Raw genomic sequence first — 14,677 nt, 5'->3', positions numbered from 1 at the left:
TGTCATGACTCTAGACAAGTTCTTTTTATAATTTAGGCATTGTGTATGAACCATTATCATTTTGTCCTCTATAAGTTTAAATAGCTCTTTCTTCTATTATCTAAGCCACGTATTGTGTCTAACCTATTATTGTTTTGTGCTTTATAAGTTGAAATAGTTCTTTCTCCTCTATATAATCTTGTGTTTACACATTTGCTTTATATTTTTAATATCGTGTTAAATAAGCCTATCAAAATAGGGTCACCCTATTCCATCCCATACCCTACTTTGACATAAAATCTTGGCATATTATTAATGGGTCTTTATGGCACTCAAAGGTTTGCATAATTAAATTGGAAAGAGATGTAATACCTCCATCCCACTTATTGGATTCTTCAATCAAAGAGATGTCCATTCTCTACTCCTCCCATTTTAATTATAGTTTTAGTTTTGTAACTTGACATTGTGAGTCACATATGTGAAATTTTGAGTGAATGATGTTGAAAATTGTTCATTGGAAATACAGGCACAACCCTGATGGAATGGAATACAGAAGAAACTAAAAGAAGAGATCAAAGAAAGAAAATGAAGAGATGAAGATGATGAGCTTAGCATACATTTTTTCCTTTTTAAATCCTAGTTGTATAGGTATGCTTGCCTGTTAGTTTAGTTAAATACAAACACAATTTATTAGCAAATATTTTCCTCATAACATAATACACAGTGTTTAATCATTGAAAGATAATGACCAACATCATTTGTGCTCATTACATAAAACAAGGAAAGGATGAGAGTAGATGTAAATGGAGTAGGTCGTGTAGACTGCAATGGAGATCCAGCATTTTGGGTCATATCACCAATAGCATTTGGTTGACCATCCTTGCTAGCAATAGGATTCCTACTACTCAGAAGCATCCAAAGTCTTTTTCTTTCCACATCATTAACATTTGAACTTGAAGGTGATGTCAGATTTCCTTGTGCTTGTGCTTGCATTAACTGTTGTTGTTGTGGAGTTAGCATTTGAAGTTGGTGGTATTGGTACTGTGGAGAATGAATAAATGATTTTTGTTTCTGTAGAAGACCTTGGCAAAGTTTGTCAAGAACCTAGATACAAACACAGTTGAAAAATAATGAATGTCAAAAAATGTGCTTAAGACTAGAAATACAAAGAAAGTATTTGCTAGTGAAATAATGGATAGCATAAGAACATGAGATCTAAAGTACTATCTAACAACCATCATATAAAATAGCCATTCAGCTTTCCACAAAAGGAAAGTAAATAGATAAGATCGTAGTGCGAGCAGCTACATCATCTACTAATTTCTCCAAACTTCTTAGCTAGTGATTCATTATTTGCACTTATCTAAACAAGTGCTCAATTATTATGTTCATCCCTTTGGATAACTCTAATGATTCCAAACATTGTGAGTACTTCCTAATATTAACTACTTATTTATTAAAACCATTATGCCTTAAGCATGCTTGTTGAACACAATAGTTGTCCTGGTGCCCTGTATACTTCTATTTGTATTTCTATTTGTGTTTCATATATCTATCTTTACTTCAGGCCTAATCTGTATTGTTGTGATGTATGCTTTTCTTTAACTAGAAATCTTCAACATGACCCTTTGTTGATTCTTAAGATATGCACTAATTATTCTTCAAGAATTACATTTGTTTTTCAATTTACCAGGGCATTGGATGAGTCTTGGAAGCACTTTACCTATATTTACATCTCTTTCTTAATGAATTTACTATTTTGGTTTAGTACATAAATTTTTATCTTGCGTAAAACTATTAGTATCTTAAGCTCATTCCTCAGGTCCTGACGTACCTATAGCAGCTACCAAGCTCATCAAATGGTGCAAATATAAGGGAACTAGTGATTGAAGTGAGCTGGGTAATATCTTATGAGTAGGTGATGAATTGTAACTAGTTTGTGCTAGAAGTTTTGGAGATTAGTTAACTTAATTTGAAACAAATCCTATCTGTGAATAGAAAATTTAGATATCATGTTGCATACAGAGAAATCCTTAGCTAGAATATTTCACTGAAGGTCTTTTTTTTTGAGTTTTGGGCCTCATTAGGCCTATTTTCTTGAGAAAGGGGCTAGATCTAAGGCCTTGAGTCCACACATTAGACAATTTGGGGCCTAATGCATTTCTTTCTAGTCCAATTTACAAACTCTATGATGCAGGAGCATCCAGAGTTATAAGGGAAATCTTGTGTCACCCAAAAAAATGTACTTAGACTTAGTTTATGTTTCATGTGTTTTCATTTTTTTATACCCATTTCGGTCAAATAAAGGTTCCAACTCTCACAGCTCCACTATTAGTGTTCTGCGTTAGAGTTTTTAATCACCTTGGGATACGTGTAAATGTCAAAAAAATAGAAGTATGTAATTGAGCCATCATTTTGGTGAACTAGAAGGTGTAAATTGGTTGGATGATTGTCATTTTAATTTAGAGCATTCCAGAAAAAAGAATCAGGTCAAAAGGCCCCACGGTTTGAAAGTTATCGCAATTTTCCAATTTTTGGAGACATCCTAAGAATGCTTCAAAGTCAAGTTAGGGTAATTAAATGACCTTGAATAGAGCCAAAAAAATGGGGCATGAGTGAAGCTTTTCCATAGGGCTATAGAGTGCTTCGAGAGCTTTCCAAAAATGTAAACGGTTTGTCAATCAGAGCTACGATTCAAAAGTTATGCCTCCCAAAAGTTCAGTTATTGTTTCTGGATTCTTCTAATTTTGTGCCAACTTCTAATGAAACTTCTAGAAACTTCTATTTGGTCGGTGGATGCCAACTAGCACTTTCTATAATGTATTCCTAATCCTTAACCCTCTAGGGTCTATTTAAGAACATTTCTGGCATTGTAAAAGGCAGTTAGGAGTGGAGTTTGAGAGAGGGTACTGGGAGAAGAATTTATCTCCAGATTTATGCTATTGTAAGCCCATAGGGCATGTTTTGGAGTCTGTTTCTCTGCACTAAGTGTACTAGCATATTTTTACAGTTAATAAAATTTTCCCTTTCCTGTTGTGTCCATTCTGTGCTTGGGTTTTGTCCCCATCACTCTAGGTCACACATTTCATGGTAGGGCTAATGCATTTAGATCTGGGCCCAATTAGAGGCCCACATGTTTGGATATTGGGGCCAATCATTGAACAATGGGCCACACATTTGGTTTTAAGGCCCTTGCATTTGAAATTGGAATTGTGTGTCTGATTAGAGGGCAGATTTATGTCATGCCTCATCTAAATTAAGGCTTGATTTAGGCCCATATGGTTGATAGAAGCAACTATAAGTTTAATGCAAACTTAGATTTAGGGTCATGGGTCCCAATTAAAGCACTCATTCAACTAGGATCTGACTTGCTTGAAATTTAATTAAATTAGGGCCTGATTTATCCCTTCAAAGATGCATGTTAGTTTATTAATGGCCTCTCTTATCATCGAGCTTAGAGCCTGGATTTGGGATCACCTTGCTGATTAGGATCCACCTTGTAGATTTGAGGCAACATGTTTGGATTGGATTTGGTTTAGGTCCTTGTTTATGATTTTTGTGCCCATATTTGGGTGTTATTTCATGTGGCTAAGGCCTATATGTTTCATGTTTTGGGCCGAGGCCCGCATGTTACCCTTTTGAGGTCAGATCTGTCTCAAACTTACCCTGGTATATGTTCCCAAATTCACGCCCTATATGCTAAAGCCCTTGCCACTTGGATCTAGGCCTAATTAGGCCTGTATGTCAACTATTGGGGCCTAATCAAGCCCATTCTACATTGAATTATGGACTTGTCTAATTAGATCAGGTCCATTCATTAGATCCAGAGGCTGTTTAAATAATTTTCAGGCTCCAATCTCGAGTTTTGAGCTTCATGTTTCATTGTAGGCATGATTATAGGCATCATTATATCTAGTTTAAGCTTGATTTGGTCATATAAGGCCCACGTGTTTCATTACAAAGGGCTTGCTGATTGGTTGATATTATATTGGTCTTTAGGAATGTGCCAACACTCCCATAGGAATCTGGCACCTGAGAGGAATCGGTGGTGGAGAAAAGAGAAGAGCGAGCATTTCCTTAGAAATTTCTATGAGCTAGTATAATAATATGGTTCATTGGTTCAATAGATCTCAAAGTTTGTCATTTTTTCACTTAATCATTATCATAACATAGTTATTGTTCCTCCATATTGGTATCAATTATGAGTTTTGTATGCTTATTATTGCTCAGTCATATGTTGATTGATGTCCTCTTGATTATTTATATTTATTGATACAACTTCTCCTTTTTTGTGTATCATCCTGTTACATAGTAATCATGGACCATCATTGGATATACATATGATCATTGATCAATTATCACTTAGTTTTTGGTCTTCAGAGTAGCTATCATACTTATCAACACTTGGGAACCGGAATACCCATTATGGATTCCTCATTTGCTATTCTGTTATCACTCCATATTGATTTAGTAATTGGTTCATTAACCAAATCACTTCTTCTCATGATGTTGATGTGTATTGACTGCTCTTCAACTTCTTCCATGTATGATGCAGATTGATATCTTAGCTACTAGTGAAAATAGTTCTAAATGATGATTTATCCATAGTTGTGATTCTCTAATATGAGTACTTTCCTTCATCTAGGAATGATTTCTCAATACTAGATGTCATGCTGAGGATCCTTCACCATTTGGTCATGGATAATCTTGTGATGGTTATTGCTTTACAATTTACATGATGACTAGTTTGAAGATGTCATGCTGACTGTCCTTTTGAATGGTTTGCCCATACAACATAAAGTGTTTGATGCTAATGAAAGCCTATATATGAACTACTTGAGCTCCTCATTTCCTCTTGTTGGTAGTTGTAATGATTTGTATGCATCCATAAACAAAATCCACATCAACCTCTGATTGAAGACAACACAATTTATAGTTTAGAAACTATCATGTGTATGCCTATTGCTTGATGAAGATAAATACCAACTTAATTCCTTTATTTTTTCATCTCCTATGCTGCATCTTCTCAACATGAAAACAAAGGTTGTGATGTGTTTGACTATTTGTCATCTAGCGCTGCTGATGTATGTAACTTGATATCTTTCTATTTTAATTTGTTTATTTTTTTAACAATATTAACTAGTTCCTATTGTATTCAGATTGGTGGAGGTTCTTACTCGTCTTTGTATTCAAGTCGTGGCATGGGTGGTGGATACTTAGATGGTTGTGGCTCATCCTATTATTAAACTGTAAGTATAATTGTCAGATTTTCTACTATAAAATTTTAGTCTCTAATAGTAAAGTCTAATCTTTTGTTTGGGAGACCTTACTATGGTTTGAGTAGTAGACTACAGAGATGTCTTAGTATGATGTCTCTTTAACACATCTCTATGGCATACAGATATGTGATCATGAGGGTGCCATAGCCTAGAATAGAATCAGGCTCTGAGAGGCATAACTTAATTTTTTAAAGGAAACATTCTTTTTATATGAGAAGAGGCTCTTGTAGCTTGAGGTGGTTGAATGAGAATCGAAGTGCAAAAATATTATACAAGCTACTAGTTGGTAGCTTGAGAATTTGAAGAGATTCTAGTGGTAGCATTTACTATTTCATAAATTAAAGATATTAATATCTCAGGTGTGGGAAGGCATAGGATGCAAGATGAGTAGCACATTATTGTTTACTTGTATCTAGAACTTTGTTATTTTTGTAGGAATCTTCATAGAATGACTCTTGTAGATAGAGGTTCTATGCATCATCTCCAAGTGCATATTACAAGTACATTTTAGTATTATGGATCTTATGCTGATCTACAAATGTTTGCATGCCTTTCTGGCATTTTTAATGATGGGATGTTGTTAGATCAGCAAGACATATCTAGGTTTGAATTGGTATATGGCAAACTGGAAGATTTCCTTTGTGATTACTGCAAAGTGCTTCATTATGCCCTTGATACTGTCAAAGTCTACCATTAGAAAGAATGTTGGACGGTTTTCTTATAATTGAGATACAAACCAAGTTGGAATAAATGTTTCCATTATGAGATAATTATTGGTTTTTAGATTTGAGGGAAAGGCATGTTAGAGCCTCTACTGTAATGCCCATGTTGCTACGAAACTTAAGTGATTTAATCTAAACTGACTTTTGTTACGTTTAGAATGCATAGTGAACAATAAAGGAGGGGATTGAACCCTCCTTGACACTCACACTTGTTGAGGTCCACTTCAGCAATGGCCCTTCCTATGAAATTACTGTCTAAAACCTTTCTAATGAGATAATGTGTTATGAGCTCTTCATCAATGGGATGGAACGTTAATCCAAGAGGCAGTTGTGCATCACCTATATCATGATTGTAACTAAAGTTAAGAGCCTCTATTATTGAATTCTCTTCCCTATCACCCATATTCATTTCCTTTGCTATTCATGCTTCACATGGGAGTCTTTTTATATGATGATTTATTGTTAATCATGTCCATTCGCTACCAAACAATTCATATTCTACAAATTCGAGATGCTAGAAATTTTGTGGATGTGCAGGCCATTGGAACATACTGTAGGGAGGATGGTGAACTTATTCTCAATTGTCAGACTCAGGCAAGTGATACAAATTGTAGAATCTTAACATATGGTTGTTCAAATTTTGTATTTCCTAAATGATTTCCTTTTAGTGTATAACTTGTTGTGCATAGTTGCCAAGTTTTCTTATTGTATCGGGCATATTAATGAAGAAGCATATTAGTTACTGTCAATATTTTTTAGGCATTCTATAAAATAGTTCACATGCCTTGTGTATGATATGAGATTTTGCATGCATACTGCACTCTCCCATCCGGCTGATGATGGATTACGGAGAGTGATCTAAAATGATGACGCTAAAAAACACACAATCAAATCCAAAATGAACTTGCATTACAAATGGATTTTGGAAATCTGATATTGTTGATTTTGCATGCATGTCTACCAGGACAATCACAAATGCAAAATCTCATATCATACACAAGGCACGTGAACTATTTTATAGAATGCCTAAAAAGAAAATTACACCCAGGAATTGGTAGAAATTTCTACCTTCATTGGTCAAAATTTCTACCTTCAATGGTCAAAATTTTTTACCTTCATTGGTCAAAATTTTTACCTTTAATGGTCAAAAATTTTTACCTTCATTGGTCGAAATTTCTACCTTCAATGGTCAAAATTTTTGACCTTCATTGGTCAAAATTTCTACCTTCAATGGTCAAAATTTTTTACCTTCATTGGTCAAAATTTCTACCTTTCTTGCTCAAGATTTTCTACCTTCTTTGGTCAAAATTTCCACCTTTCTTGGCCAATATTTTCTACCTACATTGGTCAAATTTTCTACCTTTATTGGTCAAAAATTTCTTCCTTTTTTGGTCAAAATTTTGACCAATTCTTGACAAAACTTGCACAATGGCTATGGAAGTTTTTCGACCAAAGTATTTATCAAAATTTTGACTAGAAAATTTCTGACCAATGGGTTGGTCGACTTTGGTCAAATTTTGGTTGAAAAGTGGTTCAAAATTTTGACCAATAATGGTCAAAAAATGGTCTTAGATGTACTAGTGACTGGATCATCCATGACCAAGTGCTTTGCAATTTCCATGTCAGACGCAACCAACTGATCATAAAAACCAATGTCCATCTCAACATCAACATGGTTAGGAATATCTTTAGCAACAACCTCCAGCTACTCTACAAGTTTTTTATTAGACTCCACAAACTAATCAACAAAACCAACCTCAACCTCGCTATGCCATCTTCACTCATGGACAAGTCTTCTAACTAGCCAGACAACTCTCTTTCAAATTGGTAGACTCTAGCTCCACAAACATCCACAAAATTCCTTCCTCACCCCATCCTTAACTTGATTAGCCAAGCTAACTTCAAACTGAGCAACCACCTTCTTAGTTCAATTAGCCAAACTAGTTTCAAACCAAGCAGACATCTTAGAAAAATTCCTCTCCACCACATCATGGAGATTCACACTCATCTCAGGTTTCAATCCTCTTGAAGCCATCTTCCAAGATCTTCAAAAACCCTCTACAAAAAATCCTTCCCACGCTCCTTGTGATAAAACCAAATTGTTTGCAAGTCAAATCACAACCTACCACCTTGCATGAACAATCAGGAACCACATCACAAGTCCAAGACCATGGATATACAATACACAAACTCTCTACAATCATGCCTCAATAGGATCAGTCTTCTATCTTCACATCCATCGATCCATCTGCAAGCTCACTAAAATTGAAAGTTAGAATCACAATCTACCACCTGACAACCAAGAGATCTAGGAATCTAGAAAGAAAATCCACCACTAGATCAAGACCAACTCAGATCTACTTCTCCACCCAAGTCCTGGTGCAAATTGCCTTAGCTTCGACGATCTATCTACACGCTCAAGAAAAACCTTGGCTCTAATACCACCTAATGTAGTGCAAGGTAGGAGAATCCCCAAAGGAGATGGCCTAGCCCCCAGAAATACAACCATGCAATGAAAACACAACAACAAGAAGCAGTAACACAAGATCTAATACCAAATCACAACTCTTTATTTATGAAATAACTATTACATGTAATGTGTCAAGTTGTAAGGCCTTCTCGGTTATGGAAAAATACAATAGAAATTACAATAATAGTTCTACAAGATCCCTCAAGATCCAATCCAAACCCTAGCTAGTCCAGATCCACACTTTGGTAGAAATCCCCAAGGAAGACCTCAACTTGTGCTTGCAAGCCCACCAAGCAATCTCCTTGTTTTCCAAGCCATAGCTACTAGATCTTCTCCAAATTTTCTCTTTCAAGATCCTCCTCTTCTCCACTATGGATGAATAATGACTAAAGACTTCCCCTACAACTCCTACTTATACCAATCTTAGCCACAAGTTAGCCTAGAACACAAATTAAATACAAATACATAAATTAAATGCCACAAGTCAGCTAACAACAATAATTAAATGCCCAAAATCAATGTCTTAGTAAAATTTTGATATCTCCTATCTCTGAATTAATTAGAACTCATGCTTCAAACCATAGGTATAAATATAGGCCCTCTTCAATCCCTAATATTTTTATCCTCTAACTTATTGTGGAAAATTATTTATAAGGCCTACAATAGGCACCAAATTCCTAAGCAAGGTTGAGCTCCTCCCAGACCATGCCAAGCAACCAAAGACCATACCGAGTAACCAAAGACCATGCAAAGTCCCAAGAACATGCCAAGCTCCAAGAACATGCTAAGTTCCATAGAACATACCAAGCTCCAAGATCATGCCAAGTTCCATAGAAATTTTCAAGCTCCAAGACCATGCTAAGCTCCATAAAACATGTCAAGCTCCACGACCATGTCAAGCTCCGTAGAACATGTCGAGCTCCCAAAGCATGTCGAGCTCCTAAAGCATGCTGAGCACCAATCCTTCTTTGACTAGGTACTAGTCCAAGCACCCTCCAAAGTAACTACCAAGCCTCCTCCCATGAACTCCAAAGTAGTCACCAAGCAAACTTAAGATGCTCCTACATCACTTTTTCTCATGTTTGTATTTCTATCAACTTGTCATTTGTTAGGGGCATATCATTGTAGACACGTCTCTAGTGGATGCATGTATGCTTTGTTAAATCCATTACTCTTGTTAAGGAACTTGTAATAAACTAATTTTGGGGTACACACTCTACTCATATTTTTACATTCAAAAACTATTATCGATGTTAATTGACACTTGGATCCCTTATGGACACGCAAATCCTTAAGGCCAATCCCCAAATTTTTTTTTTATCCCTTATGGACATAAAAATAATTAAGGCCTAATCTCTCTTTCAAAAATACTTTTTGGATGTACAACCCTTGAAGGATGGCCCCTAGATGGATCGAATAGTGTTGAACACAAACCCTATTAAACTATCAATGTCATCTTTCATGGCACTTTTCTTTGTGTGGTCCATAGTAAGACATGCAAATCTTACTGGGCATGGTGGTCACACTTTTTTCTCTTTGTGTGATTCATAATAAGATATAAAAGTATTGTTTGGATAAGTAATTACACCCATCCCTCTCTCTCTCTTTATCTCTCTCTTGCTAAAAATATCTCTCATCTTAGGTTTGGATTTGACAAGAACTTAAGTCACTTATGGGCTTGATGTCTCCTTGTCTATTTGGCTTTGATAATACTATCTTATGCACTAGTCTACCTTATCATAAGTATGATCATGTATCATGCTCCAACTATAGTAGGAGCTAAATGTATCATTTCAAAATGTGAGCACTTACTTTTTGTCATTTTGGATATTATTTAAACCTTCCTAGTATGGTTGTTCTCATTGTGACTTGTATTGCACATAATTGCATCTATTATTTAATCTACTTCCTTTCCTTTATTTTTTCTCACATCTCTATGTTTTCTTTAATTTCTATGCACAATCTTTGATTCATTCATTTATTTACCAAATGAAATTCCCCTCTCTCATTGTTGTAAAAGTTGAGGTAGGATTTAATATTAATTCATCCTCCTTTACTTTTCCCTCTCCAATGTGAAAAAATTAACGTAGGATCTAATCTCTATACACGCTCCTCTATTTTCCCCTCGATTAACAAAATTCACCCTTCCCCTATTCTATATGTTGGTTAATTAAAGATTCATATGCCTTATTTATTATTTTTATCGTAGACTTTCACAATTTCCCCAAACTCCTTTAGACTTTATTTCTCATTGCAATAATAGATTTAAATTGGTGTCCACGTAGAATGGATTACTGAGGAGGAACCTATACTTTAGAAAGGTCCATTTCAAGGGCTTTCAAGTCTAATGCATTATTTATTTATTTTTTATTGTCTTATAGAGCCAATTCTTTGAAATTCAAAACCAAAATCACTATAAAAGGGAGTCTTCTCTCCTCATTTTAACATTTACACTTCATCATTTCTTAATTATTACCTTTAGGTCATTATAAATTTAATTTTTTTGAGTAATAAAACATTTTAATCCATCAAGCATTAAAGCAATTCCTTCTATAGATCTAGTTCGTTTCTCTATAGAAAGCAAAAGAGTTAGTCATCAAGGGAGGAAATCTACATTGTTAATTTCTCCTTCATTATCCTATGATCCATGGTTGATGCTTAATGATAGGATTTGATCTATTGCACAAGTAGAGAGATCCTACACTCTTCTTCCATTTTTCAACATACATACAAGCAAGTGGACATCTTTGTGGATATCGAATTTGAATCCATCTATGAAGGTTTGAGAAGCAAGATGAATATTAATATTTATCTTTTTTATAGGATTACTTATTTTATTTATATGATAATTCTCAAATGGGGGCTTCAGCAAGGAAAACCCCATTCCCAAAAAAAATTCCCCTTTTATTGTGTGTAGGTTTAGGTTGGTGAAGTTATAGATTTGAAAAAGAAAATTTAAAAGTGTAGTTTCTGTCATATTTATGAAACCTCTATTTGTGGCCCTCCTAGGTATAGGACACCTAAAAGAAACCCATATTAGGGATAGGTCACCCAAAAGTGACCTATTTCTAAAGCTCTAAGATTTCTACATCTAGGAGTTACAAGTGTGTAGGTTGTGGATCTTAGTTTGTTGTAGTTTCCAATAAAACCTGATAAAGATATTAAAATATGAAAGTCCAACCTCTACTAGCCCACGATTTGAGTTTATATTCTTTCTTTCTCCTCTGTAGAATTATTTTGATACACTAGATCGAATGTCCTTTTTTTTATCATTTCTCAAGTGTCTATTCTACTTTCTTCACATTCATATCACATATCATCACATTAAACAAAAAAGAGAACAAAGAGATCTTAGAATTTGAATTTCCTCTTAAGTGTTAATCTTGTATTAGCACCCCTACATCTATCTAGGTAGTACTGATATGGTTTTCATCTAAAAGGATTCCACATTTTTGGGATCTCCTTACTCTCTTTTCTAAGTGCATAGTATGAAAGTGGTGATCTACCATTGATTACCATTTTCACCTCTATAGTTTTGAAAGGATTACAATGCAAGTTGTGAAAGAGAAAGTAGTCATCTGACTTGCATGTGTTGAACATTATTTTTATTCTTTCTACTTAATTAATATGATCATTTTTCATTCATTAGTTTAAGCATGTATTGTTAGATTCAATACACCTTGTTCTATTTTTTAGATTTTACATTTCCCATGTAATGGGAGTTCCTAGATATGCATTTTTTCATTAACATATTTTATAAAATGAGTTTACAAAACTAGTTTATAAGTTATACTTATTGTAAGCATTAGTTTAATGGTTTTGTTGATAGTTGAGAGGTATGGATAATTAGATGTATTTGAATTTTATGTAGATGTTATTTCCAATTATGTATTATTTTCCCTTTAACAACGATTTGGATCCCTTTTTTTTGCTTGAATTTGATGTCTATTTCCTTTGGATTGGCACATCTCCACCTTGTCATTTTATTTTTCTTATATAGGTGTCATGTTGGATGATGAGAGTTCTCTTTCAGATAAAATTTACCTTGGTTTCAAATGTATCTTGATGGAGCACGAGACCATGATGTAGACTCAAGTAGTTTAAATTATTGTAATGTTAATATATTTCACTGATAATGTGGGACATTGCATACATGTGATATAAAATGAAGTATGATATTTTTTAATTTAATTAATTATTTAGTTGTAGGGCATCTAGGAAATGTGTTTAGCTACACTAGCTAGTCATTTGGGGCAACTATTAAATCTATATGTGAATTGGGTTAGTTATTTTATGTGCAAGAAAATGGGAACACTACTACATTTGGATCCAAATTGCAATGGCAGACCATCGCAATTGCAATGTCTACCCATTGCCCAAGCAAGAGAACCACAAATTGGCTCCCATTGGACAGTTGTTGGACTATTTTTGTCATAAATTACAATGGCAAGGGTATCCATCTTAATAGTGACTGATGACACTATCAAAACTTGGAAGAGGGAAGGGACAAGAGTTCATGTTCATGACATCGTAATTGCAACAGTGTCTTATCATAATTACGATGTCTTACGCTTCCAATCTTTTGTCACAATTGTGATGTCTATGTGATAATTATATTGTGGAAGTGGCATTCATTTTTTGGGAATAGTTATTATAATTACGATGTTGTTATGACAAGTGTGATGTGCAAGTGATAGTTGGTAGTCAAAATAGGTTGTCACAATTGTCACAACTAGTTGATTATTTTTTTTAAATGTTGCTTTTAACACCTAGGTTGCTTCTATTGTTAGAGAGGCTTCAAGCTTTTGCCATCATATGCAAATAGAAGTAAAGCAGGTGAAGAAATATTAGAATGACATGGACCTATGTCTCAAGTTTCTCTTTCGAGAAGGGGCTAGGTGGTATGGACAAATGTGACATTGAAAGGACACCTTCAATGGAACAAAATGTGGTTGCAGAATTGGGTCAACATGGTCTAAGTGAATCAGTTGTAGTTAATAAGAAACCTTAGTTTGGGATCAGATTGTTCATGTGAAGCTGCAAATGATAGACTTGCAAAAGGTTTGGAAGACATTCCAGGTATGCAAGGTACAATGGAGTCTTACCTCAAGTTTTCCTCAACAAGAAATGTTGTTGATTCAACTAGTCATGACAATCCTTTTCCAAGTACAAGATTAGGGTCCCTACATGAAATAGAAATATCACAGGGATTCAAAATGGAAAAGACTTACACAATAGAAGGAAAGCCTACAGAGTGCTAAAAAATGGATGAACTTGTGAATAGGGATAAGGAAGCTACAAATTTTCACAATGCTTTTTGCTCATTCACTCCAGTAAATCAAATGTTGAAGTGTAGAAATTACACACCATCAAATGTTTGATGGGATTATCTTTCCTCAAACTCTAGTGATCACTCATAAAACTCCAAATACTAGGGGAAGGGATATCCATAAGAGATTGATTATTCAGATTCATTGACCTTTGCAGGTGGAATATTATTTGACAAAACTATCACAAATTACTTGGAACTTGTTTGCAAAGCAAGTTCAAGAGCATACTAGATGTTTTCCTATTGAGCAAGAAAGCCCGATTGAGAAGGAGAATATGGGTTATAATACTGCAATGAATAAAATTCAAAAATGATTCAGCTCATTGACTAATAAAAATTTCTCAGTGCCATGAATATTTTGACAGACTCAGTAAAACATAATTCACCCATAGCTACTTCTCCAACTGGAAGTTTCTTTAAAAGGATCATCACCAGATCCACACAAAAAAAACCAAAACTTCAATTCTACGAATCTTGGAGGAAGCTTCTGTAAAGGAAAATCTAAGTGAGTTACAAAATAGATATGGTTCATCAGTCAGAAAGAAGGATTCAAAAGCACCCAATGTAAGAATTGGTAGCAGCTTTGCAATGTTGGAATTACAAATGGGAAACATATACTTCTAAGGGGGGGTTGAATCAAAAGTTCAAACTTCAGCACTTAAAACCCTTTTACCATTCATTAGATGCATGTAATAAATTAAAATGAAATGTAAAGAAAATGTGTCAAATAAGCATACACACATTTGACACCTGATATGATTACCCAGAAACCCTCCAAATGAGAAGGTAAAACTAGGGTGGGGATGACACTCATGATTCTTCACTACTGCAGCAATAAAGTGTCATATGTTAAGGTTACAAAATGTTGACCATGATACATGATCTACCCTGTTAAAGG

The 14,677-nt window shown here is 34.7% G+C and overlaps 1 pseudogene; it reads right to left on the bottom strand.

Annotated features, from left to right (window-relative positions):
• Positions 1-669: 669 nt before the first annotated feature.
• The window catches only part of LOC149533718 (protein SEMI-ROLLED LEAF 2-like), a 107,785-nt pseudogene continuing 93,777 nt past the window's right edge, over positions 670-14,677 (bottom strand).

The sequence above is a fragment of the Cupressus sempervirens genome, chromosome 10 (assembly GCF_028749045.1).
Source record: "Cupressus sempervirens isolate cs-2001-9-10 chromosome 10, ASM2874904v1, whole genome shotgun sequence".
In the NCBI taxonomy this organism is placed as follows: Eukaryota; Viridiplantae; Streptophyta; class Pinopsida; order Cupressales; family Cupressaceae; genus Cupressus; species Cupressus sempervirens.
Note: the sequence above shows the minus strand (reverse complement) of the source record. Positions and strands in the feature narration are given on the sequence as shown.